The sequence below is a fragment of the Gobius niger genome (genome assembly GCF_951799975.1).
Source record: "Gobius niger genome assembly, chromosome: 8".
In the NCBI taxonomy this organism is placed as follows: domain Eukaryota; kingdom Metazoa; phylum Chordata; class Actinopteri; order Gobiiformes; family Gobiidae; genus Gobius; species Gobius niger.
Genome location: NC_136859.1, coordinates 36,648,982 through 36,675,822, shown reverse-complemented (window position 1 = coordinate 36,675,822; position 26,841 = coordinate 36,648,982).

Genomic DNA, 26,841 nt, shown 5'->3' with positions numbered 1-26,841 from the left:
TGTATGACAGCATGGGCACAGGCCACGCCCTCAGCCTCCTGTACATGTATGATATTCTCACATATATCATACTGTATGACAGCATGGGCACAGGCCACGCCCTCAGCCTCCTGTACATGACGCTATGATATTCTCTATCATACTGTCTGACAGCATGGGCACAGGCCACGCCCTCAGCCTCCTGTACATGTATGATATTCTCATATATATCATACTGTATGACAGCATGGGCACAGGCCACGCCCTCAGCCTCCTGTACATGACGCTATGATATTCTCACATATATCATACTGTATGACAGCATGGGCACAGGCCACGCCCTCAGCCTCCTGTACATGTATGATATTCTCACATATATCATACTGTGTGACAGCATGGGCACAGGCCACGCCCTCAGCCTCCTGTACATGTATGATATTCTCACATATATCATACTGTATGACAGCATGGGCACAGGCCACGCCCTCAGCCTCCTGTACATGACGCTATGATATTCTCACATATATCACACTGTATGACAGCATGGGCACAGGCCACGCCCTCAGCCTCCTGTACATGACGCTATGATATTCTCACATATATCATACTGTATGACAGCATGGGCACAGGCCACGCCCTCAGCCTCCTGTACATGACGCTATGATATTCTCACATATATCACACTGTATGACAGCATGGGCACAGGCCACGCCCTCAGCCTCCTGTACATGACGCTATGATATTCTCACATATATCATACTGTATGACAGCATGGGCACAGGCCACGCCCTCAGCCTCCTGTACATGTATGATATTCTCACATATATCATACTGTATGACAGCTAAACTGTGACTGTGTTAGCTGATAATGCTAAACTCTGACTGTGTTAGCCGCTGATGCTAAACTCTGACTGTGTTAGCCGCTAATGCTAAACTCTGACTGTGTTAGCCGCTAATGCTAAACTCTGACTGTGTTAGCCGCTAATGCTAAACTCTGACTGTGTTAGCCGCTGCTGCTAAACTGTGACTGTGTTAGCTACTGCTGCTTAACTCTGACTGTGTTAGCTGATAATGCTAAACTCTGACTGTGTTAGCCGCTAATGCTAAACTCTGACTGTGTTAGCCGCTGATGCTAAACTCTGACTGTGTTAGCTGATAATGCTAAACTCTGACTGTGTTAGCCGCTGATGCTAAACTCTGACTGTGTTAGCCGCTAATGCTGAACTCTGACTGTGTTAGCCGCTGATGCTAAACTCTGACTGTGTTAGCCGCTAATGCTAAACTCTGACTGTGTTAGCCGCTGATGCTAAAATCTGACTGTGTTAGCCGCTAATGCTAAACTCTGACTGTGTTAGCCGCTAATGCTAAACTCTGACTGTGTTAGCCGCTGATGCTAAAATCTGACTGTGTTAGCTGCTGATGCTAAAATCTGACTGTGTTAGCTGCTGATGCTAAACTCTGACTGTGTTAGCCGCTAATGCTAAACTCTGACTGTGTTAGTTGCTGAAATTAAACTCTGACTGTGTTAGCTGCTGAAGTTAAACTCTGACAGTGTTAGCTGCTGAAATTAAAATCTGACTGTGTTAGCCGCTGATGCTAAACTCTGACTGTGGGATGTGTTTGTTCCCCCACCAACATTTCAGTTCAGCGGCCTTTAAACATGTCACACTGACAGACGAGGTAAAATACAAAACAAAATCAGGGACATGTTCATTAATGTGCAAAATGGAGGCGCTGAAGGCGGCTTTCATTTTTGTGTTTGTTCAGTTACATTTGCCTCTTTTCAACGTCACATCATTTGATCACGTCTGAGAGTCGGACCTTGGGCAAAAGCCACGCTCTCCATTTGCCGCTCTAATGTTGGCGTCACTGCAGACGGAGGCATGCGCCCGTCACCCTGAGCAAAGACAGGACCTCTCGGACAACACATTTGCTTCTCCAGACTTTCCATTGGAATCTTTTCTGACTTGTCCCCGTCCCCGGGACCCTCACACTCTGATCCCCGGTGGATTGGAGTCACTTCTCTTTGCGGGTTATTTGTCACCGCTCATTTCCCTTTTCATTCCCTCTCCCACCTCGTCCCTCCATCGCCCCGTTGTGATTAAAGCCGGGCCGTCCAGGGGATGCACAATGACTCCCTTTAAAGTGTTTGTCTGTAAGATTGGAATTTCAAAGTAAACAGGGCGGTTCACAGGAAAACTCGTCTCATTGGTCAAAGTAATGGCACCACGATTGTGATGTGATTAGGCGCTGATGCTAAACTCTGACTATGCTAGCTGCTAATGCTAAAGTCTGACTGTGTTAGCCGCTGATGCTAAACTCTGACTGTGTTAGCCATTGATGCTAAACTCTGACTGTGTTAGCCATTGATGCTAAACTCTGACTCTGTTAGCCGCTGCTGCTAAACTCTGACTGTGTTAGCCGCTGCTGCTAAACTCTGACTGTGCTAGCCGCTGATGCTAAACTCTTGACTGTGTTAGCCGCTGCTGCTAAACTCTGACTGTGTTAGCCGCTGATGCTAAACTCTGACTGTGTTAGCCATTGATGCTAAACTCTGACTCTGTTAGCCGCTGCTGCTAAACTCTGACTGTGCTAGCCGCTGATGCTAAACTCTTGACTGTGTTAGCCGCTAATGCTAAACTCTGACTGTGTTTGCTGCTGATGCTTAACTCTGACTGTGCTAGCCGCTGATGCTAAACTCTGACTGTGTTAGCCATTGATGCTAAACTCTGACTCTGTTAGCCGCTGCTGCTAAACTCTGACTGTGTTAGCCGCTGATGCTAAACTCTTGACTGTGTTAGCCGCTAATGCTAAACTCTGACTGTGTTTGCTGCTGATGCTTAACTCTGACTGTGTTAGCTGATAATGCTAAACTCTGACAGTGTTAGCCGCCAATGCTAAACTCTGACTGTGTTAGCCGCTAATGCTAAACTCTGACTGTGTTAGCCATTGATGCTAAATTCTGACTGTGTTAGCCGCTAATGCTAAACTCTGACTGTGTTAGCCGCTAATGCTAAACTCTGACTGTGTTAGCCGCTGATGCTAAACTCTGACTGTGTTAGCTGCTGATGCTAAAATCTGACTGTGTTAGCCGCTGCTGCTAAACTCTGACTGTGCTAGCCGCTGATGCTAAACTCTTGACTGTGTTAGCCGCTAATGCTAAACTCTGACTGTGTTTGCTGCTGATGCTTAACTCTGACTGTGCTAGCCGCTGATGCTAAACTCTGACTGTGTTTGCTGCTGATGCTTAACTCTGACTGTGTTAGCTGATAATGCTAAACTCTGACAGTGTTAGCCGCCAATGCTAAACTCTGACTGTGTTAGCCGCTAATGCTAAACTCTGACTGTGTTAGCCATTGATGCTAAACTCTGACTGTGTTAGCCGCTAATGCTAAACTCTGACTGTGTTAGCCGCTAATGCTAAACTCTGACTGTGCTAGCCGCTGATGCTAAACTCTTGACTGTGTTAGCCGCTAATGCTAAACTCTGACTGTGTTTGCTGCTGATGCTTAACTCTGACTGTGCTAGCCGCTGATGCTAAACTCTGACTGTGTTAGCCATTGATGCTAAACTCTGACTCTGTTAGCCGCTGCTGCTAAACTCTGACTGTGTTAGCCGCTGATGCTAAACTCTTGACTGTGTTAGCCGCTAATGCTAAACTCAGACTGTGTTTGCTGCTGATGCTTAACTCTGACTGTGTTAGCTGATAATGCTAAACTCTGACAGTGTTAGCCGCCAATGCTAAACTCTGACTGTGTTAGCCGCTAATGCTAAACTCTGACTGTGTTAGCCATTGATGATAAACTCTGACTGTGTTAGCCGCTAATGCTAAACTCTGACTGTGTTAGCCGCTAATGCTAAACTCTGACTGTGTTAGCAGCTAATGCTAAACTCTGACTGTGTTAGCCGCTAATGCTAAACTCTGACTGTGTTAGCCGCTGATGCTAAACTCTGACTGTGTTAGCTGCCGATGCTAAAATCTGAGTGTGCTAGCCGCTGATGCTAAAATCTGAGTGTGGGATGTGTTTGTTCCCCCACCAACATTTCAGTTCAGCGGCCTTTAAACATGTCACACTGACAGACGAGGTAAAATACAAAACAAAACATACTTCACTGATGCAGTGGGAGAACCCTCTTTACAGATGCTCTTTGTGCTTTTTGACTGAAGCAGGAGCACCAATATAAACATAGATGGATAATTACAATAATACTAATTTCTCTCTGAAAACCAATATCTCCATTTTTGTACACTCTAGTATGACATGTATTCATCTCCAACACCATTATTGGCATTAATAATTATATTATTGTTAGCTAATACTGACACATTCAGGGACATGTTCATTAATGTTCAAAATGGAGGCAGTGAAGGCGGCTTTCATTTTTGTGTTTGTTCAGTTACATTTGCCTCTTTTCAACGTCACATCATTTGATCTCGTTTGAGAGTCGGACCTTGGGCAAAAGCCACACTCTCCATTTGCCGCTCTAATGTTGGCGTCACTGCAGACGGAGGCATGCGCCCGTCACCCTGAGCAAAGACAGGACCTCTCGGACAACAGATTTGCTTCTCCAGACTTTCCATTGGAATCTTTTCTGACTTGTCCCCGTCCCCGGGACCCTCACACTCTGATCCCCGGTGGATTGGAGTCACTTCTCTTTGCGGGTTATTTGTCACCGCTCATTTCCCTTTTCATTCCCTCTCCCACCTCGTCCCTCCATCGCCCCGTTGTGATTAAAGCCGGGCCGTCCAGGGAATGCACAATGACTCCCATTAAAGTGTTAGTCTGTAAGATTGAAATTTCAAAGTAAACAGGGTTCACAGGAAAACTCGTCTCATTGGTCAAAGTAATGGCACCACGATTGTGATGTGATTAGGCGCTGCTGCTAAACTCTGACTGTGTTAGCTGCTAATGCTAAAATCTGACTGTGCTAGCCGCTGATGCAAAACTCTGTCTCTGTTAGCCGCTGCTGCTAAACTCTGACTGTGTTAGCTGCTGATGCTAAACTCTGACTGTGTTAGCCATTGATGCTAAACTCTGACTCTGTAAGCCGCTGCTGCTAAACTCTGACTGGGTTAGCTGCTAATGCTAAAATCTGACTGTGCTAGCCGCTGATGCTAAACTCTGACTGTGTTAGCCATTGATGCTAAACTCTGACTGTGTTAGCCGCTGATGCTAAAATCTGACTGTGTTAGCTGCTGATGCTAAACTCTGACTGTGTTAGCCATTGATGTTAAACTCTGACTGTGTTAGCCATTGATGCTAAACTCTGACTGTGCTAGCCACTGATGCTAAACTCTGACTGTGTTAGCCATTGATGCTAAACTCTGACTGTGTTAGCCGCTACTGCTAAACTCTGACTGTGTTAGCCGTTGATGCTAAACTCTGACTGTGTTAGCCATTGATGCTAAACTCTGACTGTGTTAGCCGCTGCTGCTTAACTCTGACTGTGTTAGCTGATAATGCTAAACTGACTGTGTTAGCCGCTAATGCTTAACTCTGACTGTGTTAGCTGATAATGCTAAACTCTGACTGTGTTAGCCGCTAATGCTAAACTCTGGCTGTGTTAGCTGCTGATGCTTAACTCTGACTGTGTTAGCTGATAATGCTAAACTCTGACTGTGTTAGCCGCTAATGCTAAACTCTGGCTGTGTTAGCCGCTGATGCTAAACTCTGACTGTGTTAGCTGCTAATGCTAAATTCTGACTGTGTTAGCCGCTAATGCTAAACTCTGACTGTGTTAGCTGCTAATGCTAAATTCTGACTATGTTAGCCGATAATGATAAATTCTGACTGTGTTAGCTGCTAATGCTAAATTCTGACAGTGTTAGCCGCCAATGCTAAACTCTGGCTGTGTTAGCCGCTGATGCTAAACTCTGACTGTGTTAGCTGCAAATGCTAAATTCTGACTGGGTTAGCTGCTCATGCTAAAATCTGTCTATGTTAGCTGCTAATGCTAAACTCTGGCTGTGTTAGCTGCTAATGCTAAATTCTGACTGTGTTAGCCGCTAATGCTAAACTCTGACTGTGTTAGCTGCTAATGCTAAATTCTGACTATGTTAGCCGATAATGCTAAACTCTGACTGTGTTTGCCACTGATGCTAAACTCTGACTGTGTTAGCCATTGATGCTAAACTCTGACTGTGTTAGCCGCTGCTGCTAAACTCTGACTGTGTTAGCCGCTACTGCTAAACTCTGACTGTGTTAGCTGCTGAAGTTAAACTCTGACAGTGTTAGCCGCCAATGCTAAACTCTGGCTGTGTTAGCTGCTAATGCTAAATTCTGACTGTGTTAGCCGCTAATGCTAAACTCTGACTTTGTTAGCCGCTGATGCTAAACTCTGACTGTGTTAGCCGCTAATGCTAAACTCTGACTGTGTTAGCTGCTAATGCTAAATTCTGACTATGTTAGCCGATAATGCTAAACTCTGACTGTGTTTGCCACTGATGCTAAACTCTGACTGTGTTAGCCATTGATGCTAAACTCTGACTGGGTTAGCTGCTAATGCTAAACTCTGACTGTGTTAGCTGCTGATGCTAAACTCTGACTGTGCTAGCCGCTGATGCTAAACTCTGACTGTGTTAGCCGCTAATGCTAAACTCTGACTTTGTTAGCCGCTGATGCTAAACTCTGACTGTGTTAGCTGCTAATGCTAAATTCTGACTGTGTTAGCCGCTAATGCTAAACTCTGACTGTGTTAGCTGCTAATGCTAAATTCTGACTATGTTAGCCGATAATGCTAAACTCTGACTGTGTTTGCCACTGATGCTAAACTCTGACTGTGTTAGCCATTGATGCTAAACTCTGACTGGGTTAGCTGCTAATGCTAAACTCTGACTGTGTTAGCTGCTGATGCTAAACTCTGACTGTGCTAGCCGCTGATGCTAAACTCTGACTGTGTTAGCCGCTAATGCTAAACTTTGACTCTGTTAGCTGCTGATGCTAAACTTTGACTGGGTTAGCCGCTGATGCTAAAATCTGACTGTGTTAGCCGCTGCTGCTAAACTCTGACTGTGCTAGCCGCTGATGCTAAACTCTTGACTGTGTTAGCCGCTAATGCTAAACTCTGACTGTGTTTGCTGCTGATGCTTAACTCTGACTGTGCTAGCCGCTGATGCTAAACTCTGACTGTGTTTGCTGCTGATGCTTAACTCTGACTGTGTTAGCTGATAATGCTAAACTCTGACAGTGTTAGCCGCCAATGCTAAACTCTGACTGTGTTAGCCGCTAATGCTAAACTCTGACTGTGTTAGCCATTGATGCTAAACTCTGACTGTGTTAGCCGCTAATGCTAAACTCTGACTGTGTTAGCCGCTAATGCTAAACTCTGACTGTGCTAGCCGCTGATGCTAAACTCTTGACTGTGTTAGCCGCTAATGCTAAACTCTGACTGTGTTTGCTGCTGATGCTTAACTCTGACTGTGCTAGCCGCTGATGCTAAACTCTGACTGTGTTAGCCATTGATGCTAAACTCTGACTCTGTTAGCCGCTGCTGCTAAACTCTGACTGTGTTAGCCGCTGATGCTAAACTCTTGACTGTGTTAGCCGCTAATGCTAAACTCAGACTGTGTTTGCTGCTGATGCTTAACTCTGACTGTGTTAGCTGATAATGCTAAACTCTGACAGTGTTAGCCGCCAATGCTAAACTCTGACTGTGTTAGCCGCTAATGCTAAACTCTGACTGTGTTAGCCATTGATGATAAACTCTGACTGTGTTAGCCGCTAATGCTAAACTCTGACTGTGTTAGCCGCTAATGCTAAACTCTGACTGTGTTAGCAGCTAATGCTAAACTCTGACTGTGTTAGCCGCTAATGCTAAACTCTGACTGTGTTAGCCGCTGATGCTAAACTCTGACTGTGTTAGCTGCCGATGCTAAAATCTGAGTGTGCTAGCCGCTGATGCTAAAATCTGAGTGTGGGATGTGTTTGTTCCCCCACCAACATTTCAGTTCAGCGGCCTTTAAACATGTCACACTGACAGACGAGGTAAAATACAAAACAAAACATACTTCACTGATGCAGTGGGAGAACCCTCTTTACAGATGCTCTTTGTGCTTTTTGACTGAAGCAGGAGCACCAATATAAACATAGATGGATAATTACAATAATACTAATTTCTCTCTGAAAACCAATATCTCCATTTTTGTACACTCTAGTATGACATGTATTCATCTCCAACACCATTATTGGCATTAATAATTATATTATTGTTAGCTAATACTGACACATTCAGGGACATGTTCATTAATGTTCAAAATGGAGGCAGTGAAGGCGGCTTTCATTTTTGTGTTTGTTCAGTTACATTTGCCTCTTTTCAACGTCACATCATTTGATCTCGTTTGAGAGTCGGACCTTGGGCAAAAGCCACACTCTCCATTTGCCGCTCTAATGTTGGCGTCACTGCAGACGGAGGCATGCGCCCGTCACCCTGAGCAAAGACAGGACCTCTCGGACAACAGATTTGCTTCTCCAGACTTTCCATTGGAATCTTTTCTGACTTGTCCCCGTCCCCGGGACCCTCACACTCTGATCCCCGGTGGATTGGAGTCACTTCTCTTTGCGGGTTATTTGTCACCGCTCATTTCCCTTTTCATTCCCTCTCCCACCTCGTCCCTCCATCGCCCCGTTGTGATTAAAGCCGGGCCGTCCAGGGAATGCACAATGACTCCCATTAAAGTGTTAGTCTGTAAGATTGAAATTTCAAAGTAAACAGGGTTCACAGGAAAACTCGTCTCATTGGTCAAAGTAATGGCACCACGATTGTGATGTGATTAGGCGCTGATGCTAAACTCTGACTGTGTTAGCCATTGATGCTAAACTCTGACTCTGTAAGCCGCTGCTGCTAAACTCTGACTGTGTTAGCTGCTAATGCTAAAATCTGACTGTGCTAGCCGCTGATGCAAAACTCTGTCTCTGTTAGCCGCTGCTGCTAAACTCTGACTGTGTTAGCTGCTGATGCTAAACTCTGACTGTGTTAGCCATTGATGCTAAACTCTGACTCTGTAAGCCGCTGCTGCTAAACTCTGACTGGGTTAGCTGCTAATGCTAAAATCTGACTGTGCTAGCCGCTGATGCTAAACTCTGACTGTGTTAGCCATTGATGCTAAACTCTGACTGTGTTAGCCGCTGATGCTAAAATCTGACTGTGTTAGCTGCTGATGCTAAACTCTGACTGTGTTAGCCATTGATGTTAAACTCTGACTGTGTTAGCCATTGATGCTAAACTCTGACTGTGCTAGCCACTGATGCTAAACTCTGACTGTGTTAGCCATTGATGCTAAACTCTGACTGTGTTAGCCGCTACTGCTAAACTCTGACTGTGTTAGCCGTTGATGCTAAACTCTGACTGTGTTAGCCATTGATGCTAAACTCTGACTGTGTTAGCCGCTGCTGCTTAACTCTGACTGTGTTAGCTGATAATGCTAAACTGACTGTGTTAGCCGCTAATGCTTAACTCTGACTGTGTTAGCTGATAATGCTAAACTCTGACTGTGTTAGCCGCTAATGCTAAACTCTGGCTGTGTTAGCTGCTGATGCTTAACTCTGACTGTGTTAGCTGATAATGCTAAACTCTGACTGTGTTAGCCGCTAATGCTAAACTCTGGCTGTGTTAGCCGCTGATGCTAAACTCTGACTGTGTTAGCTGCTAATGCTAAATTCTGACTGTGTTAGCCGCTAATGCTAAACTCTGACTGTGTTAGCTGCTAATGCTAAATTCTGACTATGTTAGCCGATAATGATAAATTCTGACTGTGTTAGCTGCTAATGCTAAATTCTGACAGTGTTAGCCGCCAATGCTAAACTCTGGCTGTGTTAGCCGCTGATGCTAAACTCTGACTGTGTTAGCTGCAAATGCTAAATTCTGACTGGGTTAGCTGCTCATGCTAAAATCTGTCTATGTTAGCTGCTAATGCTAAACTCTGGCTGTGTTAGCTGCTAATGCTAAATTCTGACTGTGTTAGCCGCTAATGCTAAACTCTGACTGTGTTAGCTGCTAATGCTAAATTCTGACTATGTTAGCCGATAATGCTAAACTCTGACTGTGTTTGCCACTGATGCTAAACTCTGACTGTGTTAGCCATTGATGCTAAACTCTGACTGTGTTAGCCGCTGCTGCTAAACTCTGACTGTGTTAGCCGCTACTGCTAAACTCTGACTGTGTTAGCTGCTGAAGTTAAACTCTGACAGTGTTAGCCGCCAATGCTAAACTCTGGCTGTGTTAGCTGCTAATGCTAAATTCTGACTGTGTTAGCCGCTAATGCTAAACTCTGACTTTGTTAGCCGCTGATGCTAAACTCTGACTGTGTTAGCCGCTAATGCTAAACTCTGACTGTGTTAGCTGCTAATGCTAAATTCTGACTATGTTAGCCGATAATGCTAAACTCTGACTGTGTTTGCCACTGATGCTAAACTCTGACTGTGTTAGCCATTGATGCTAAACTCTGACTGGGTTAGCTGCTAATGCTAAACTCTGACTGTGTTAGCTGCTGATGCTAAACTCTGACTGTGCTAGCCGCTGATGCTAAACTCTGACTGTGTTAGCCGCTAATGCTAAACACTGACTTTGTTAGCCGCTGATGCTAAACTCTGACTGTGTTAGCTGCTAATGCTAAATTCTGACTGTGTTAGCCGCTAATGCTAAACTCTGACTGTGTTAGCTGCTAATGCTAAATTCTGACTATGTTAGCCGATAATGCTAAACTCTGACTGTGTTTGCCACTGATGCTAAACTCTGACTGTGTTAGCCATTGATGCTAAACTCTGACTGGGTTAGCTGCTAATGCTAAACTCTGACTGTGTTAGCTGCTGATGCTAAACTCTGACTGTGCTAGCCGCTGATGCTAAACTCTGACTGTGTTAGCCGCTAATGCTAAACTTTGACTCTGTTAGCTGCTGATGCTAAACTTTGACTGGGTTAGCCGCTGATGCTAAACTCTGACTGTGTTAGCCGCTACTGCTAAACTCTGACTGTGTTAGCCGTTGATGCTAAACTCTGACTGTGTTAGCCATTGATGCTAAACTCTGACTGTGTTAGCCGCTGCTGCTTAACTCTAACTGTGTTAGCTGATAATGCTAAACTGACTGTGTTAGCCGCTAATGCTTAACTCTGACTGTGTTAGCTGATAATGCTAAACTCTGACTGTGTTAGCCGCTAATGCTAAACTCTGGCTGTGTTAGCCGCTGATGCTTAACTCTGACTGTGTTAGCTGCTAATGCTAAACTCTGACTGTGTTAGCCGCTAATGCTAAACTCTGGCTGTGTTAGCCGCTGATGCTAAACTCTGGCTGTGTTAGCCGCTGATGCTAAACTCTGACTGTGTTAGCTGCTAATGCTAAATTCTGACTGTGTTAGCCACTAATGCTAAACTCTGACTGTGTTAGCTGCTAATGCTAAATTCTGACTATGTTAGCCGATAATGCTAAACTCTGACTGTGTTAGCTGCTAATGCTAAATTCTGACTATGTTAGCCGATAATGCTAAACTCTGACTGTGTTAGCTGCTGAAGTTAAACTCTGACAGTGTTAGCCGCCAATGCTAAACTCTGGCTGTGTTAGCCGCTGATGCTAAACTGACTGTGTTAGCTGCAAATGCTAAATTCTGACTGGGTTAGCTGCTCATCTTAAAATCTGTCTATGTTAGCTGCTAATGCTAAACTCTGGCTGTGTTAGCTGCTAATGCTAAATTCTGACTGTGTTAGCCGCTAATGCTAAACTCTGACTGTGTTAGCTGCTAATGCTAAATTCTGACTATGTTTGCCGATAATGCTAAACTCTGACTGTGTTTGCCACTGATGCTAAACTCTGACTGTGTTAGCCATTGATGCTAAACTCTGACTGTGTTAGCCGCTGCTGCTAAACTCTGACTGTGTTAGCCGCTACTGCTAAACTCTGACTGTGTTAGCCATTGATGCTAAATTCTGACTATGTTAGCCGATAATGCTAAACTCTGACTGGGTTAGCTGCTGAAGTTAAACTCTGACAGTGTTAGCCGCCAATGCTAAACTCTGGCTGTGTTAGCTGCTGAAGTTAAACTCTGACAGTGTTAGCCGCCAATGCTAAACTCTGGCTGTGTTAGCCGCTGATGCTAAACTCTGACTGTGTTAGCTGCAAATGCTAAATTCTGACTGGGTTAGCTGCTCATGCTAAAATCTGTCTATGTTAGCTGCTAATGCTAAACTCTGGCTGTGTTAGCTGCTAATGCTAAATTCTGACTGTGTTAGCCGCTAATGCTAAACTCTGACTGTGTTAGCTGCTAATGCTAAATTCTGACTATGTTAGCCGATAATGCTAAACTCTGACTGTGTTTGCCACTGATGCTAAACTCTGACTGTGTTAGCCATTGATGCTAAACTCTGACTGTGTTAGCCGCTGCTGCTAAACTCTGACTGTGTTAGCCGCTACTGCTAAACTCTGACTGTGTTAGCTGCTGAAGTTAAACTCTGACAGTGTTAGCCGCCAATGCTAAACTCTGGCTGTGTTAGCTGCTAATGCTAAATTCTGACTGTGTTAGCCGCTAATGCTAAACTCTGACTTTGTTAGCCGCTGATGCTAAACTCTGACTGTGTTAGCCGCTAATGCTAAACTCTGACTGTGTTAGCTGCTAATGCTAAATTCTGACTATGTTAGCCGATAATGCTAAACTCTGACTGTGTTTGCCACTGATGCTAAACTCTGACTGTGTTAGCCATTGATGCTAAACTCTGACTGGGTTAGCTGCTAATGCTAAACTCTGACTGTGTTAGCCGCTGATGCTAAACTCTGACTGTGCTAGCCGCTGATGCTAAACTCTGACTGTGTTAGCCGCTAATGCTAAACACTGACTTTGTTAGCCGCTGATGCTAAACTCTGACTGTGTTAGCTGCTAATGCTAAATTCTGACTGTGTTAGCCGCTAATGCTAAACTCTGACTGTGTTAGCTGCTAATGCTAAATTCTGACTATGTTAGCCGATAATGCTAAACTCTGACTGTGTTTGCCACTGATGCTTAACTCTGACTGTGTTAGCTGATAATGCTAAACTCTGACTGTGTTAGCCGCTAATGCTAAACTCTGGCTGTGTTAGCCGCTGATGCTTAACTCTGACTGTGTTAGCTGCTAATGCTAAACTCTGACTGTGTTAGCCGCTAATGCTAAACTCTGGCTGTGTTAGCCGCTGATGCTAAACTCTGACTGTGTTAGCTGCTAATGCTAAATTCTGACTGTGTTAGCCGCTAATGCTAAACTCTGACTGTGTTAGCTGCAAATGCTAAATTCTGACTATGTTAGCCGATAATGCTAAACTCTGACTGTGTTAGCTGCTAATGCTAAATTCTGACTATGTTAGCCGATAATGCTAAACTCTGACTGTGTTTGCCACTGATGCTAAACTCTGACTGTGTTAGCCATTGATGCTAAACTCTGACTGTGTTAGCCGCTGCTGCTAAACTCTGACTGTGTTAGCCGCTACTGCTAAACTCTGACTGTGTTAGCCATTGATGCTAAATTCTGACTATGTTAGCCGATAATGCTAAACTCTGACTGGGTTAGCTGCTGAAGTTAAACTCTGACAGTGTTAGCCGCCAATGCTAAACTCTGGCTGTGTTAGCTGCTAATGCTAAATTCTGACTGTGTTAGCCGCTAATGCTAAACTCTGACTTTGTTAGCCGCTGATGCTAAACTCTGACTGTGTTAGCTGCTAATGCTAAATTCTGACTGTGTTAGCCGCTAATGCTAAACTCTGACTGTGTTAGCTGCTAATGCTAAATTCTGACTATGTTAGCCGATAATGCTAAACTCTGACTGTGTTTGCCACTGATGCTAAACTCTGACTGTGTTAGCCATTGATGCTAAACTCTGACTGGGTTAGCTGCTAATGCTAAACTCTGACTGTGTTAGCTGCTGATGCTAAACTCTGACTGTGCTAGCCGCTGATGCTAAACTCTGACTGTGTTAGCCGCTAATGCTAAACTTTGACTCTGTTAGCTGCTGATGCTAAACTTTGACTGGGTTAGCCGCTGATGCTAAACTCTGACTGTGTTAGCCGCTGATGCTAAACTCTGACTGTGTTAGCCGCTGATGTTAAACTCTGACTGTGTTAGCCGCTAATGCTAAACTCTGTCTGTGTTAGCCGCTGATGCTAAACTTTGACTGGGTTAGCCGCTGATGCTAAACTCTGACTGTGTTAGCCGCTGATGCTAAACTCTGACTGTGTTAGCCGCTGATGTTAAACTCTGACTGGGTTAGCAGCTAATGCTAAACCCTGACTGTGTTAGCTGCTAATGCTAAATTCTGACTATGTTAGCCGATAATGCTAAACTCTGACTGTGTTAGCTGCTAATGCTAAATTCTGACTATGTTAGCCGATAATGCTAAACTCTGACTGTGTTAGCTGCTAATGCTAAATTCTGACTATGTTAGCCGATAATGCTAAACTCTGACTGTGTTAGCTGCTAGTGCTAAATTCTGACTGTGTTAGCTGCTAGTGCTAAATTCTGACTGTGTTAGCTGCTAGTGCTAAACTCTGCCTGTTTTAGCCGCTGATGCTAAACTCTGACTATGTTAGCCGATAATGCTAAACTCTGACTGTGTTAGCCGCTAATGCTAAACTCTGACTGTGTTAACATTGTACAGGGGAAGGTGTTCATTCGACATTTATTCATTCATTCATTTTAAAGTATACGTATGGTACAACAGTGGGATCGTTTTCCATGTTGGAGGAATAATCACACTGACCTGTAGCCTTTTGACTTTTCTGAGCTTTTCCCCTTGTTGTGATGTTAATGGTTAATGTTGGTGGTGTTTTGTATCACAAAGCCAGCCCACACTCCAGTAAACGTCATGTGAAGGAGTTCCTCTGAGATTTGGACACAATCACCAAACTTTAGCCGATACGAGTTTGTCTTAACCTCTTAACCCTGAACCGAGCACATTTTCTCTCTTTACACAAATCTAAAAGCTTAAAGGAATAGGCCACCGTTTTTACATACTAAAATATGTTCTTACCTCACTTTAGACGTGTTAATATATCCCCGTCTGGTCTTTGTCTGCGCTCTGTCACGCAAACGGAGCACATACGCAGCCTCTCCCACATGTCACATAGCTCCGAAAAAGCTCACGATAGAAGCTACCAAGCTCTTCCACGTGTTCCCTATTTAAATAAAGTTACGTGAAGTGTTTTCATGCGAAGTATATTTACACAGAAATGTAACATGTCGATTTTATAAGCAAATAAAAAGGGGGACTATATTGTGAGGCGTAATGATACAAGGAGCAAAACGTCCGCGCAGTAACTCCTAAAGGTTATTGACGGAAGTGAGCGGGGGAAGTCTTTAGGAGTTACTGCGCGGACATTTTACTCCTCGTATCATTACGCCTCACAATATAGTCCCCCTTTTTATTTGCTTATAAAATCGACATGTTACATTTCTGTGTAAATATACTTCGCATGAAAACACTTCACGTAACTTTATTTAAATAGGGAACACGTGGAAGAGCTTGGTAGCTTCTATCGTGAGCTTTTTCGGAGCTATGTGACATGTGGGAGAGGCTGCGTATGTGCTCCGTTTGCGTGACAGAGCGTGTGATGTTCACAGTAACATGTCTTTTATTGTGAAATGCAGGAACCGGATGTACATGTGGAAGTTGTTGACTATGCGCGCGGCCAAGAAAGTTACCGCTGTTGGGCTAATAATAAAAGCCATGAAACTAACGGAGCTATTGTTATTTCAGCGAATATAATGCACAGACATTACATTGGCGACGAGTGTAAAGGCAAAGACAACGCACGTAAGGAAGCCGTTGATTTTTTTTTTTTGCGGAGAAGACGGAGAAACAGCGAAAAAGTTAGCCAAAAAACGAAACAAGCATGGCGACACACGCTTCTCCACTCCCAGCTTTTGACACAGAGTGCGAACCTGGTTCAGTCGGGCCTCGTTGGACAAAATGGCTCCAAAGGTTTGAGAACTATACTACAGCGATGAATATCACAGGAGACGCAAGATTAAAAGCATTACTGCTGCATATTGCCGGAGAGAAAGTGCATGACATTTACGACACTTTGTCAGCAGAGGGCGACAAATATGCAGATACAAAACAGAAGCTCTCGGCATACTTTACGCCTAAGAAAAACGTGCAGTATCAAGTCTACCTGTTTAGGAAGGCAGCGCAGGAGCCTGGCGAAAACTTAGACAGCTATCACACCAGACTAAGGATTTTAGCCAAGAACTGTGAGTTTGCAGACACAAGTGCCGAAATAAAAACACAAATAATACAAAGCTGCACATCATCAAGGCTGCGCAGAAAAGCATTGAGAGAGCCCGATTTAACTCTGGATGACATATTGAATCACGGACGTGCATGCGAATTGTCTGAAATGCAAGCTACAGGCATGGAAACGGGTGGCGTTGCCACAGTGAACAAGGTCTACCATGAAACTGGACACAAAAGCTCACCCCGAAGCAACTGGACACCCAAAAAGCAATTCAACAACCGTTGCAGAAACTGTGGAGGCAAATATCCCCATGACAATGACTGCCCCGCTAAAAACAAACAATGCAGGGCATGTGGAAAGATGAACCATTTTGCCAAACAATGCCGATCAAAGACGAAGGAGACAAACTACAACCAGACGCGTAAGAAAAGTCAAACAAGAGGTGTGCACCAAATATCAGACAGTGCTGCAGGTGAGACCACAGGACACACATCCAGCAGTGATGAAGCCTATGTGTATGTGGTTAATACAGCTAAAACTGCAAAACTCCCACAAACCAATGTCAACATGATGGGCACCCAGACACTTGTGCTAATTGACTCTGGTGCCACTGCCAACTGTATAAGTGAAGCCACTTATGACAAACTAATGCCACGTCCCACACTGAGTCCTACGGACACCAAAATCTACCCATACCGCTCAACCGAGTCTCTGCCAGTTTGTGGTGCGTTCGAGTGCAGTGTGGAAAAACACAACAAGAAGGCAACATGCACTGTTTTTGTAATCAAAGGTGATGGATTTAACATTCTGAGTTATGAAACGTCGAAGGACTTGGGATTAATCCACATTGTCACAGCAGTGTCCGGTCAAATGCAGCGCTCCGTAGCAGATGAGCTGGTTGAAAGCAATCCGGAGCTGTTTAAAGGGATCGGCAAACTCAAAGACTTTCAGGTAAAACTGCACATAAACACCCACATCAAACCGACCTGTCAACCTCACAGACGTGTTCCCTTTCACCTACGTCAAAAAGTGGAGGATGAACTTCGCAAACTGGAAGCAGATGGTATTATTGAGGAGGTCACAGGACCAACACCATGGGTGTCACCCATTGTTACACCTCCCAAACCAAAAGACCCTGACAAAGTGAGGATATGTGTGGACATGAGGCAGGCGAACGTTGCCGTTGAAAGAGAACGACACATCACACCGACGATTGATGATGTAATACACGAGTTGAACGGCTCAAAAGTGTTCTCAAAACTGGATCTCAGGGCAGGTTACCACCAACTAGAGTTGCATCCAGATAGCCGGTACATAACAACATTCACCACTCACCTTGGCCTACGGCGATACAAGCGGCTGAGTTTTGGAATATCGTCTGCAGCTGAAGTGTTCCAAAATGCAATCTATCAAACTCTCCAAGGACTGAAAGGAGTAAAAAATCTCAGTGACGATATTATTGTATATGGCGCAAACCAAACTGAACATGACGACAACCTCATTGCTCTGTTCAAAAGACTCAAGGAGACAGGACTCACTCTGAATCGTGAAAAGTGTGAATTTAATAAAACGAAACTGGAGTTTTTTGGCTTCATCTTCTCTGCAGGTGGTGTTTCGGCGGATCCAAAAAAGGTCTCAGCCATTCAGCACGCTCCTGACCCAAAAACACCAGCTGACATCAAAAGCCTTTTGGGCATGGCAAACTACTGCTCAAGATTCATCAAGGATTTCTCATCCATCTCTGAGCCACTGCGTCGGCTCACAAGACAAGACATGCCGTGGTCATGGGGACAAGAGCAACGTGCTGCGTTACAGGCACTCAAGGACAATCTCACAAGTGACACAACCATGTCTTATTTCTACCAAGGCAGAGAAACAGAGTTGATCGTGGATGCTAGTCCTGTGGGATTAGGTGCGATTCTCTGTCAACAAGATGAAAAAGGGGTGAAGCACATCATTGCATATGCAAGCAGATCACTGAGTGATGTGGAAAGGAGATACTCACAAACGGAAAAGGAAGCGCTCGCCATTGTATGGAGCTGTGAGCATTTTCACCTGTACATCTATGGACATCCCTTCGTTCTAGTGACTGATCACAAGGCACTTGAGATTATTTGGAACAACCCAAGGTCAAAGCCACCAGCCAGGATTGAAAGATGGGGACTAAGACTTCAGCCATACAACTTTAGAGTGGAATACAGGAAAGGTGCGGACAACCCAGCTGACTTTATGTCTCGCCATCCACTGCCATCACACACAAGCAAAAGCACTCGTGCAAGCAAGGTTGCAGAGGAGTATGTGAACTTCTTTTCATACCATTCCACTCCAAAAGCTATGACGCTTCAAGAAATAAAAACAGAAACACTGAAAGATCCTGTTTTACAAGAAGTTGTTGGTCACATCAGGGACAACACGTGGCATCACACAGACAAGTCACAACATGCTGACATGCTAAAACTATTCCAACATGTCCGCAGCGAACTAACTGTAACGGACTCCTCGGACATTGTTCTCCGGGACACTCGGATTGTTATTCCAACTGTCCTGCAAGAGAGAGCAATACAACTCGCCCATGAAGGACATCAGGGCATCGTCAAGACGAAAGCATTGCTCCGAACCAAGGTATGGTTTCCGGACATTGATCGCAAAGCAGAGGCAACAGTACATAATTGCCTGGCATGTCAGGCTAATACACCAATCACTCAAAACGAACCGTTACAAATGTCACCATTACCTGAAGCACCGTGGCATAGTGTAAGCGCAGATTTTTATGGACCATTGCCCACCGGAGAATATCTGCTTGTTATTACAGATGATTACTCTCGCTACCCCATTGTTGAAAATGTGCGTTCAACATCAGCATCAACTGTTATCCCAGTTTTCGACAAAGTGTTCTCCATGTTTGGAATCCCCAGGGTGGTAAAGACAGACAATGGACCGCCATTTAACAGTGACTCTTTTTCACAGTTTGCAGACTACCTGGGATTTCACCATCGCAGAATAACACCTCTTTGGCCTCAAGCCAATGCCACTGCCGAAAGATTCATGAGAACCTTAGGCAAAGCACTACGTGTTGCAGAAACACAAGGCATTCCCTGGAAACAGCAGCTGAACATCTTCCTGCGTGAATATCGATCCACACCTCACAGTACTACTGCAAGTTCACCAGCTGAGATACTTTTCCAACGCAAGATGTATACAAAGCTCCCTTCTTTCAGTAACACAGCAAAACGATGCTCAGATGCAGAAGTGAGAACAAAGGACACTAACGCAAAGACCAAGATGAAGAAGACTGCCGATGCAAAGCGTCATGCCACACCTCATTCACTCACTACAGGTGACACCGTGCTACATCGCCAACTCAAGCACAATAAACTGTCACCACCGTATAACACCAAGCCATACAGAGTGACCAAAGTCAAAGGTTCCGCAGTAACAGCCACAAGAGACGGACACTCAGTTGTCAGGAACGCGTCATTCTTCAAAAAGGTTACACCTGAGCTTCAAAATGTTCCCCCTGATTCTAATGACAATCCTCCTGTGACTGTTATGCCCAGATATCCATCCCGAGTTAACCGACGCTCACCTGCTCATTTAAATGAGTACATTAGACCTAAAGTTTGATCTGCTATTTGTGACGATCAGTGCAAATGTTCATGGTCATGTGAGCAATGTTGTGATATGTGCTGATACCGTGTTCATAAGTCAGTGCTGCTAATGGGCTATATGCACAGTGACCCCACGTGATTTCCGCCTGGACAGTCAGCCAGAGGCTGTCCTTCCTGTCTGTCATCTCTTCCCATTAAAAATTAGCAGGTCCCACAGAAATGAAGCAATAGCTTAAGATTTGGTAAAGGACAGCGAGTAAAAGTTCGGATGTGCCTGGAGCAGGTTAAAAAATATTACGTCCCACTAAACATTAGACGTCTTATGGACGTGCAGATCATGTCTATATTGCGTCCGTCGGTCCAAGACCAATTCTGGACGTCTAAATGACGTGCAAATTAGGTCCACTATTTGGACGTCCAATTATGACCCCATTTGGACGTCAATATGCAGTTCAACATTTGAACGTCAGACTATGTGACTTTTTTGGACGTCATGGGGACGTCTAACACAGGTGCAGGAAAATTACGTTATAAATATAATACTTTTGTATTATTATTCATGACAAATATCAACATTGTTGTCATCAATTTATATTTATTGTGATGATCTGTGATTAAACATTTATTATCTTTTATTATTATCATTTATTATCTTTATATTATTTTACTAATTTAGGTATTTATGTATGTTTATTTATTTTAAATTTGGTGCAATTATAACCTACAAAAATGATTATATTTCCTATTTATGGGTTCAACCAGTAAACGCCGCTCTGATTGGCTGAAGCAATACATCATCATGACCCAACCAGTAAACGCCACTCTGATTGGCCGAAACACCGCGCCGGGCTTTTGGCGCAATTCAAACTTTTTCCCAGACAGAGACGGTTGCTTTTTCTTCATCTCTCCTGGTGAGCCAAATGAACGCACAGCTCTGCCCAGCACGTCAAACTCTTGTTCAGAAGGTAAGTTGAAAGCTTGGTCGAGTTAGTTAATTGCATGTTCATTCATGTATTTTTAGTCTTAGCTAAAAATACATAGCTAAGACTATGCTGTCGGGTCTCAAACCACCGGAATCTGCTGCTGCTATTGGCATTGACCGCGATCAGCTAACGTTCGCTATTGGCTATAGTTAATTTGAAATGACTAAAAACGACCAAACGCCTCAAAATATTCTCGTTAACTGAAGCTTTGTTGTCAACAACCACTGTTTGGCCATGAAGTAACTGCTCTAACCAAAGCTAGGTAAGCTTGATGGCAAACTATCAGCTTAGGTTGACTCTCTTTGGCTAACTCGCTAAGCTAGCGTTATGCTAACTAGCGGTGGTTATGCTAGCAGCTCCCACAAGACAGATGATACGGTTTTTTTTTATATCAAGCACTGGGTGTTTGACATATAAAACACCCATCTGTTGGGACAATTTGTAGCCAGCTGTAGGCTGAAGAGAGGTGGTGGTGGGGGTAATTTTAGGGCAAAAATATTATTTGAAGCAAATTATTTTAGTTTGTAGTTTGTCAAAGTTAAGGCCAGAAACTGCAGGGTGAATAGTGATTTTTTTTAATGTAGAGATATCGATTTGAAACTTTTGCTGTAGATTATATTGCAAGTGTTTGTGGTTCTGGCATGGCTATTGCTCCAGGTAGGTAAACAGCATAAAGCACTGCATCAGTAGTGACTGGCTTCTACTGGTTATGTAGCCCGTGTGGTCTTAGTGTCTGTCAATTTCGTTAAAATCTTGTCTGTCTTTTCTGCTTCCTTTGTGGTTTTATTTTGTAAAATGTACATAGGTTTTCCAATCTAGACTTTTATTTTGATAGCGGCAGCGCGTGCTACTTCCGGTCCCTTTGCGCTCGTCTCCTCAGTTGCGATGAGGAGGACGGAGGGGAGGTGAGCCGCCGGAGTTTCTCTTAATCAGTTAATATAAGAAATGTCACTAAAAATTATATTTATGTTAAAAATAGATTAGATCTTTGTTGGAAAGGTATTTTGGCACGTTTTCCTGCCAGTTAATGTGTGAATCAGAGTTTTTTTTATGTTTAGTACATCTCTCTAAAAAAAAAACGTTACTTATCAACTGAAGCGACCGTTGCTCATGCGCGTGCGGTGTTTTCTCTGTTCAACAGACGCAGTAGTGAAGAGGCTGTACTGGATTTTTGTGTTTTGTTTCACACAGGTATGTGGCAATGTTTATTTTATTTATTTATTTATTTTTGTTTCTTGAATGTATTAATTTTTTCAAATCAATTTTTTATCAGAAATCTAAAAAATGTCATTTGATGGGGAATTTATGGATTATATATAAAGAATTGTTTATTGTATATTATATATTATTGTGTATTGTATATTGTAATTTGTATTTATGTGAGTTGCGATGAGGAGGACGGAGGGGAGACGCAGTAGTGAAGAGGCTGTACTGGATTTTTGTGTTTTGTTTCACACAGTAAAGCCCCCCCTCATCAGCAAACACCTGTGTACGGCTCCATGATCTATGACACAACGCAGAGAGTTCGCCTAGCTGGTGGTCGTGCAAAGTGAAGGGCCGACCCCGCTACAGTTAGTCACCAGCTCTTCTTGTTAATGGTATCGTTTGCCCCGGTGATTTAAATAATTGTAATGGTATTAGGTCCAGCAGTGAATCCAGCATCAAGTTCTGACACATAAATGTGCCCGGTTACAGGTGGAGGTCGCGGCACAGCGGCAGGTCCAGGTCCAGTGAGGGCTGGAGACGCACCAGCCAGTCCAGGTCACAGTATGGTGATGTTTTGAGGAACACCAGCTGCTCCAGGCCTGACGGTGATCTGACCCCCGTATTACAGGCTAAAGCATGGTGAGTTATTGGAAGACCATTTCATCAGAGCACTTAGCAATTCATTGTTTTGTACTGATTGTTAGTTGATGTCTAATTTATATTTCTCTTCTTGTGCTGCCCCAATCTGTTGATACGTTTCCAAATTAAACTTTCTGTGGTGCAGATGTAGTCACCCATGGAAAGGCGGAAGGACACCAAGGACAGTGTCCACAACTCCTTAACTGGTATGTTTCATTTTCTGATCCTTCTCTACATTTGGCATAAAACAATATCTGAACATGTTATTTTGTTTCTTTTTCATCTATTTTGAGAAGTTGACAGCATTTTAGTTTTATAGACCAGCTCTTCTGCAACCCTTGGGTACTCTGATAAGTGTAGTTTAGGCTTGATGATCGTGTGAGGTTCCTAAATATATCATTGAAATTGATATATAATTAATTTATTTTTATTCAGGCTCTTCACTAACGGCCAGATGGCAAAATTGAATATGAAGAGGAAGGGGGGAAAAGGACAAGAAGCCTTTCGAGAAAACTCGTGTTTATGAAGGTAAGTCCATATAATGTTGAAAATGGAAAACAAGTCACAAACAGTACACAAATAATGTACTCTCCTGTTGGCAGAAAAAAATGCAATGCCAATTGTTTACCGTAGCCATTTTTAACATTTGCTGTGATGTTTTTTTTTTTTAATCCAGTATGGTAGGGATGTATTTTGCGTTCAAGTATGGGAATGGTGTATTACAGCAGATTGCTTCATACCACTTGTCTTTTCTGCTCGTACAGATGGAGTCATGAAATTGGATTCAACAGCAACCAAGGGCTCCATAAGACTGTGACTCTGAACACCTTAAACATTCACCACAAAGACGGGGAGGTGGAGATCGCGCCACCGTTTCTCAGGACTGAAAACCTCCAATCAGGGACAGAGGAGAAGGTGGTGAAAGACTGTTGTGGAGCAGAGGAAGCTGCAAGAGGATGGAGGAGGTGCAACCAACCCGTGTCGGACGCCACGCTCTGAAACAGGGACAAACCCAGGAGGCACTGTACGGTTTTAGAAGATCAGATGGAGACTGAAGGCAGCCAGGTTTCTTCCGGGTGCTACTGTTTCCCTGACCTCCAAAAACATGCTGCTCAGTTTTGCCCACAGTGGTGACGCAGCTTGGGACTAACACCTGAACACAAAAAGTGCTTTATTTGTCGTCGTACGACAAATAAAGCACTTACTTACTTTATTCTTCAAGCCAGTTATCCATAACTTTTACTAGTTTGCAGGTTGACCTTTTTTGCCAGTGTTTAATAAAAACGATAATTGAATGGGGATTGAATTGTGATTCATTTGTAAAGGTGTAGGAGTTCAGAAGTCCATTTGCATTATAAATTGTATCATTTTGATCATTATCAGTCCAAATGGATTGTGTTGACTTGATTTCTTTTTACCTGAGACATGGTTTCCACAGTGTTTTGAAAAAGGTAAATACTGTCTTAGATTGAACTATTACTGATTGATCTTATAGTAAGACAGGGTTGTTTACCTGCTTAACTAGTTTGTCTTATAGTGTCTAGTGTTCTTGTGTCTTATTCTAAGAACAATCAGTAATGGTTCCCACCGGTCATGGAATTTCCATAGCCATTTCCAGACTTGGAAAGTAAGGGAATTTGATATTTGTGTAAAAAAAAGTCAGGTAATATGGAATTTTGGTAATGGCGTTGTGTTGCCCCCTAAAGGTGATATATGATCTAGCCCTAAACTTGGTCTGGAAACGGGATCCTGAACATGGAGATTGATTGGTTTAAAATGCTGTGTTTTAAGGTGAAAATGCATTCAGGCGGTATATTGTATAGGTATTTATAGAGAAGGTCAAGGAAATTCCGCGTTTTACCTGCCACTGTCTGAAATACGTGTAGAGCCTATATAGACCAAACGGACAAAAATAAATTTAAATTTAACGTAGAAAAGACGTCGACAACGACCTAATTTGGACTAGAATTCGACCTCATCCGGAGGTCCTGGGAACGTTAATACCGCACGTCCAAAAGACGTTGAAAAAAAGACGTCATCTGGAGTAACAGTCTGCACCTTCAGGGGACCAAAATTGGACGTCCAAAAATGACCCAAAAAAGACGTTGTTTCAACGTGTCTTTGCGCAGTGGGGTGAGACGTAACGACTTCACTGGAGGAAACTCCGTGTTCATAACGGTGGATGTTTTTGTCTTGAAGCTAACGCGGCTAACAAAATAAAAAATAAAACTAGCGCAAAGTTTTGAACGAGCCAGCGCAAAAAAGAATCGTCCTGTTAGTAGTTTAAATAATATTTACTTGTTTACATGTTATATTATCATTTTTCAACACTAGCCTTTAGCTCTAAGATAAAAGCTCCGCCCTTACGACAGCTGGCGTTTCCTTTGGGGCTGGATTCACAGCGAACATGATGTTTGTAATACGTTGCTGTGACTGTCCATCAGTAACTCGTTGTCCTTAACCAGATCCTGAGCTATCGCTATTTTTGTGTGGGAACCTGCTAATTGTGAACGTAAACGACCAGCGACAGGAAGTGCTGCGTCTGGCTGACTGTCCAGGAAGACGTCACGTGGGGAAACTGTGCATATAGCCCATAACTGTTTTATTTAAAATGTTACAGCTATGCTATAGTAAGCACATTGTTCAGTAATGGTATCATAAGGTTTCAAATAGCGTTTAGAGGATGAAGTGTTTACCTTCTGACCCTATTCAAAATATGAGAGGAAAGCTTTGTTAAAAAAAAAAAAAAAAAGATGCAAATGTGATGTTCACAGTAACATGTCTTTTATTGTGAAATGCAGGAACCGGATGTACATGTGGAAGTTGTTGACTATGCGCGCGGCCAAGAAAGTTACCGCTGTTGGGCTAATAATAAAAGCCATGAAACTAACGGAGCTATTGTTATTTCAGCGAATATAATGCACAGACATTACAGAGCGCACGGACAAAGACCAGACGGGGATATATTAACACGTCTAAAGTGAGGTAAGAACATATTTTAGTATGTAAAAACGGTGGCCTATTCCTTTAAAGGGACTATACAGAGTTTAAAAATGTTAAAACTATGTATTTTCCTCCCCCTACATGTTCCGACAATGTCCTAATGTGTAGAATGAGCTCAGACCTGTTCACCATAACTGCCTCTAAAATCCTGCACTGTCACTCAAAAAGGTGTTACTTCGGGTCTGAAGTGCCGTCATGCACGAGGCAAGTGTTTGATGTGAGGGCCACTTGTATTTGTACTTTTCACAAGGCCGAATTTGGTTGTTTCAAACAATTACTCATAGACTGTAATTAAAACGCAGCAGTGAAGCACTATCTGTCTCTATGTCAGTGAAAACACTGCTGTGGCCATGTAGACCTCGGGCTTGGTCATGTTCAGAGGGCCGGATTGAAGGTAATTGATAGGTCATTTCTGTAATACCGCCCCCTGGTGGCCAGGGGCAACTACCAAAATGACCCTGATCCAAAGTTTACATATTTTGTGCAGTGTCATATCAGGCCTCCAGGGGGTGAAAGAGGACACACAGAGCCAGGAGACGCCCTGAAGAAGAACGCTTTCAACCAGATGTGATCTACAAACTTCTCCCGCTGGCATTATCTCTGCAGATGAATAATCATGAGGTGATCATCTTCTCAGAGCTTTGTACTGGGTTATAAATGTGTTCTGTCACCAAGAGCAGACCAGGAGTGGCATTTCGACTCACTCGCACACCTTTGATTAATCTTTGAATCTTTCCCAGTGGCTATTTTAGCACACAAATAAAAAGATCCTAATGCATGTCTCGTCCAGGATACTTTTCATAATCCGTTAGGCTAGAGGTCGATGGATATATCATTGGAATCTGATTTTGTCTTTTAAACAAGCTCTGTCTGAAGTACCTACTCCAAAGAAATGTTTTTAATAAATCAGACCTATGCCCCTAATAAAGCGCCCCCTGCTGACACAACTCAACACTGATGCACTTTACAGTTTAGAAGCTTCATGCACAGGATCAGAGACCAGACATTTGGAAAAATCATCCAAAAATATTGGCCAAAAATCTTCAATGAAGGTTCTTGAGTCGTCTTCTGTCCTCTGTAGTTGAAGTGTTCAACGTTTCGCCTCTCATCCAAAAAGCTTCGTCAGTGACACTAGTTCAGCTCAGCCCGCAGACTAGATAAAGACCACAAGGAGGAGTTGAGCTTGGCTTTATCCCTCCCCTCTATGAACAGCTGTTCTCCCCTGAAGGTACAGCTT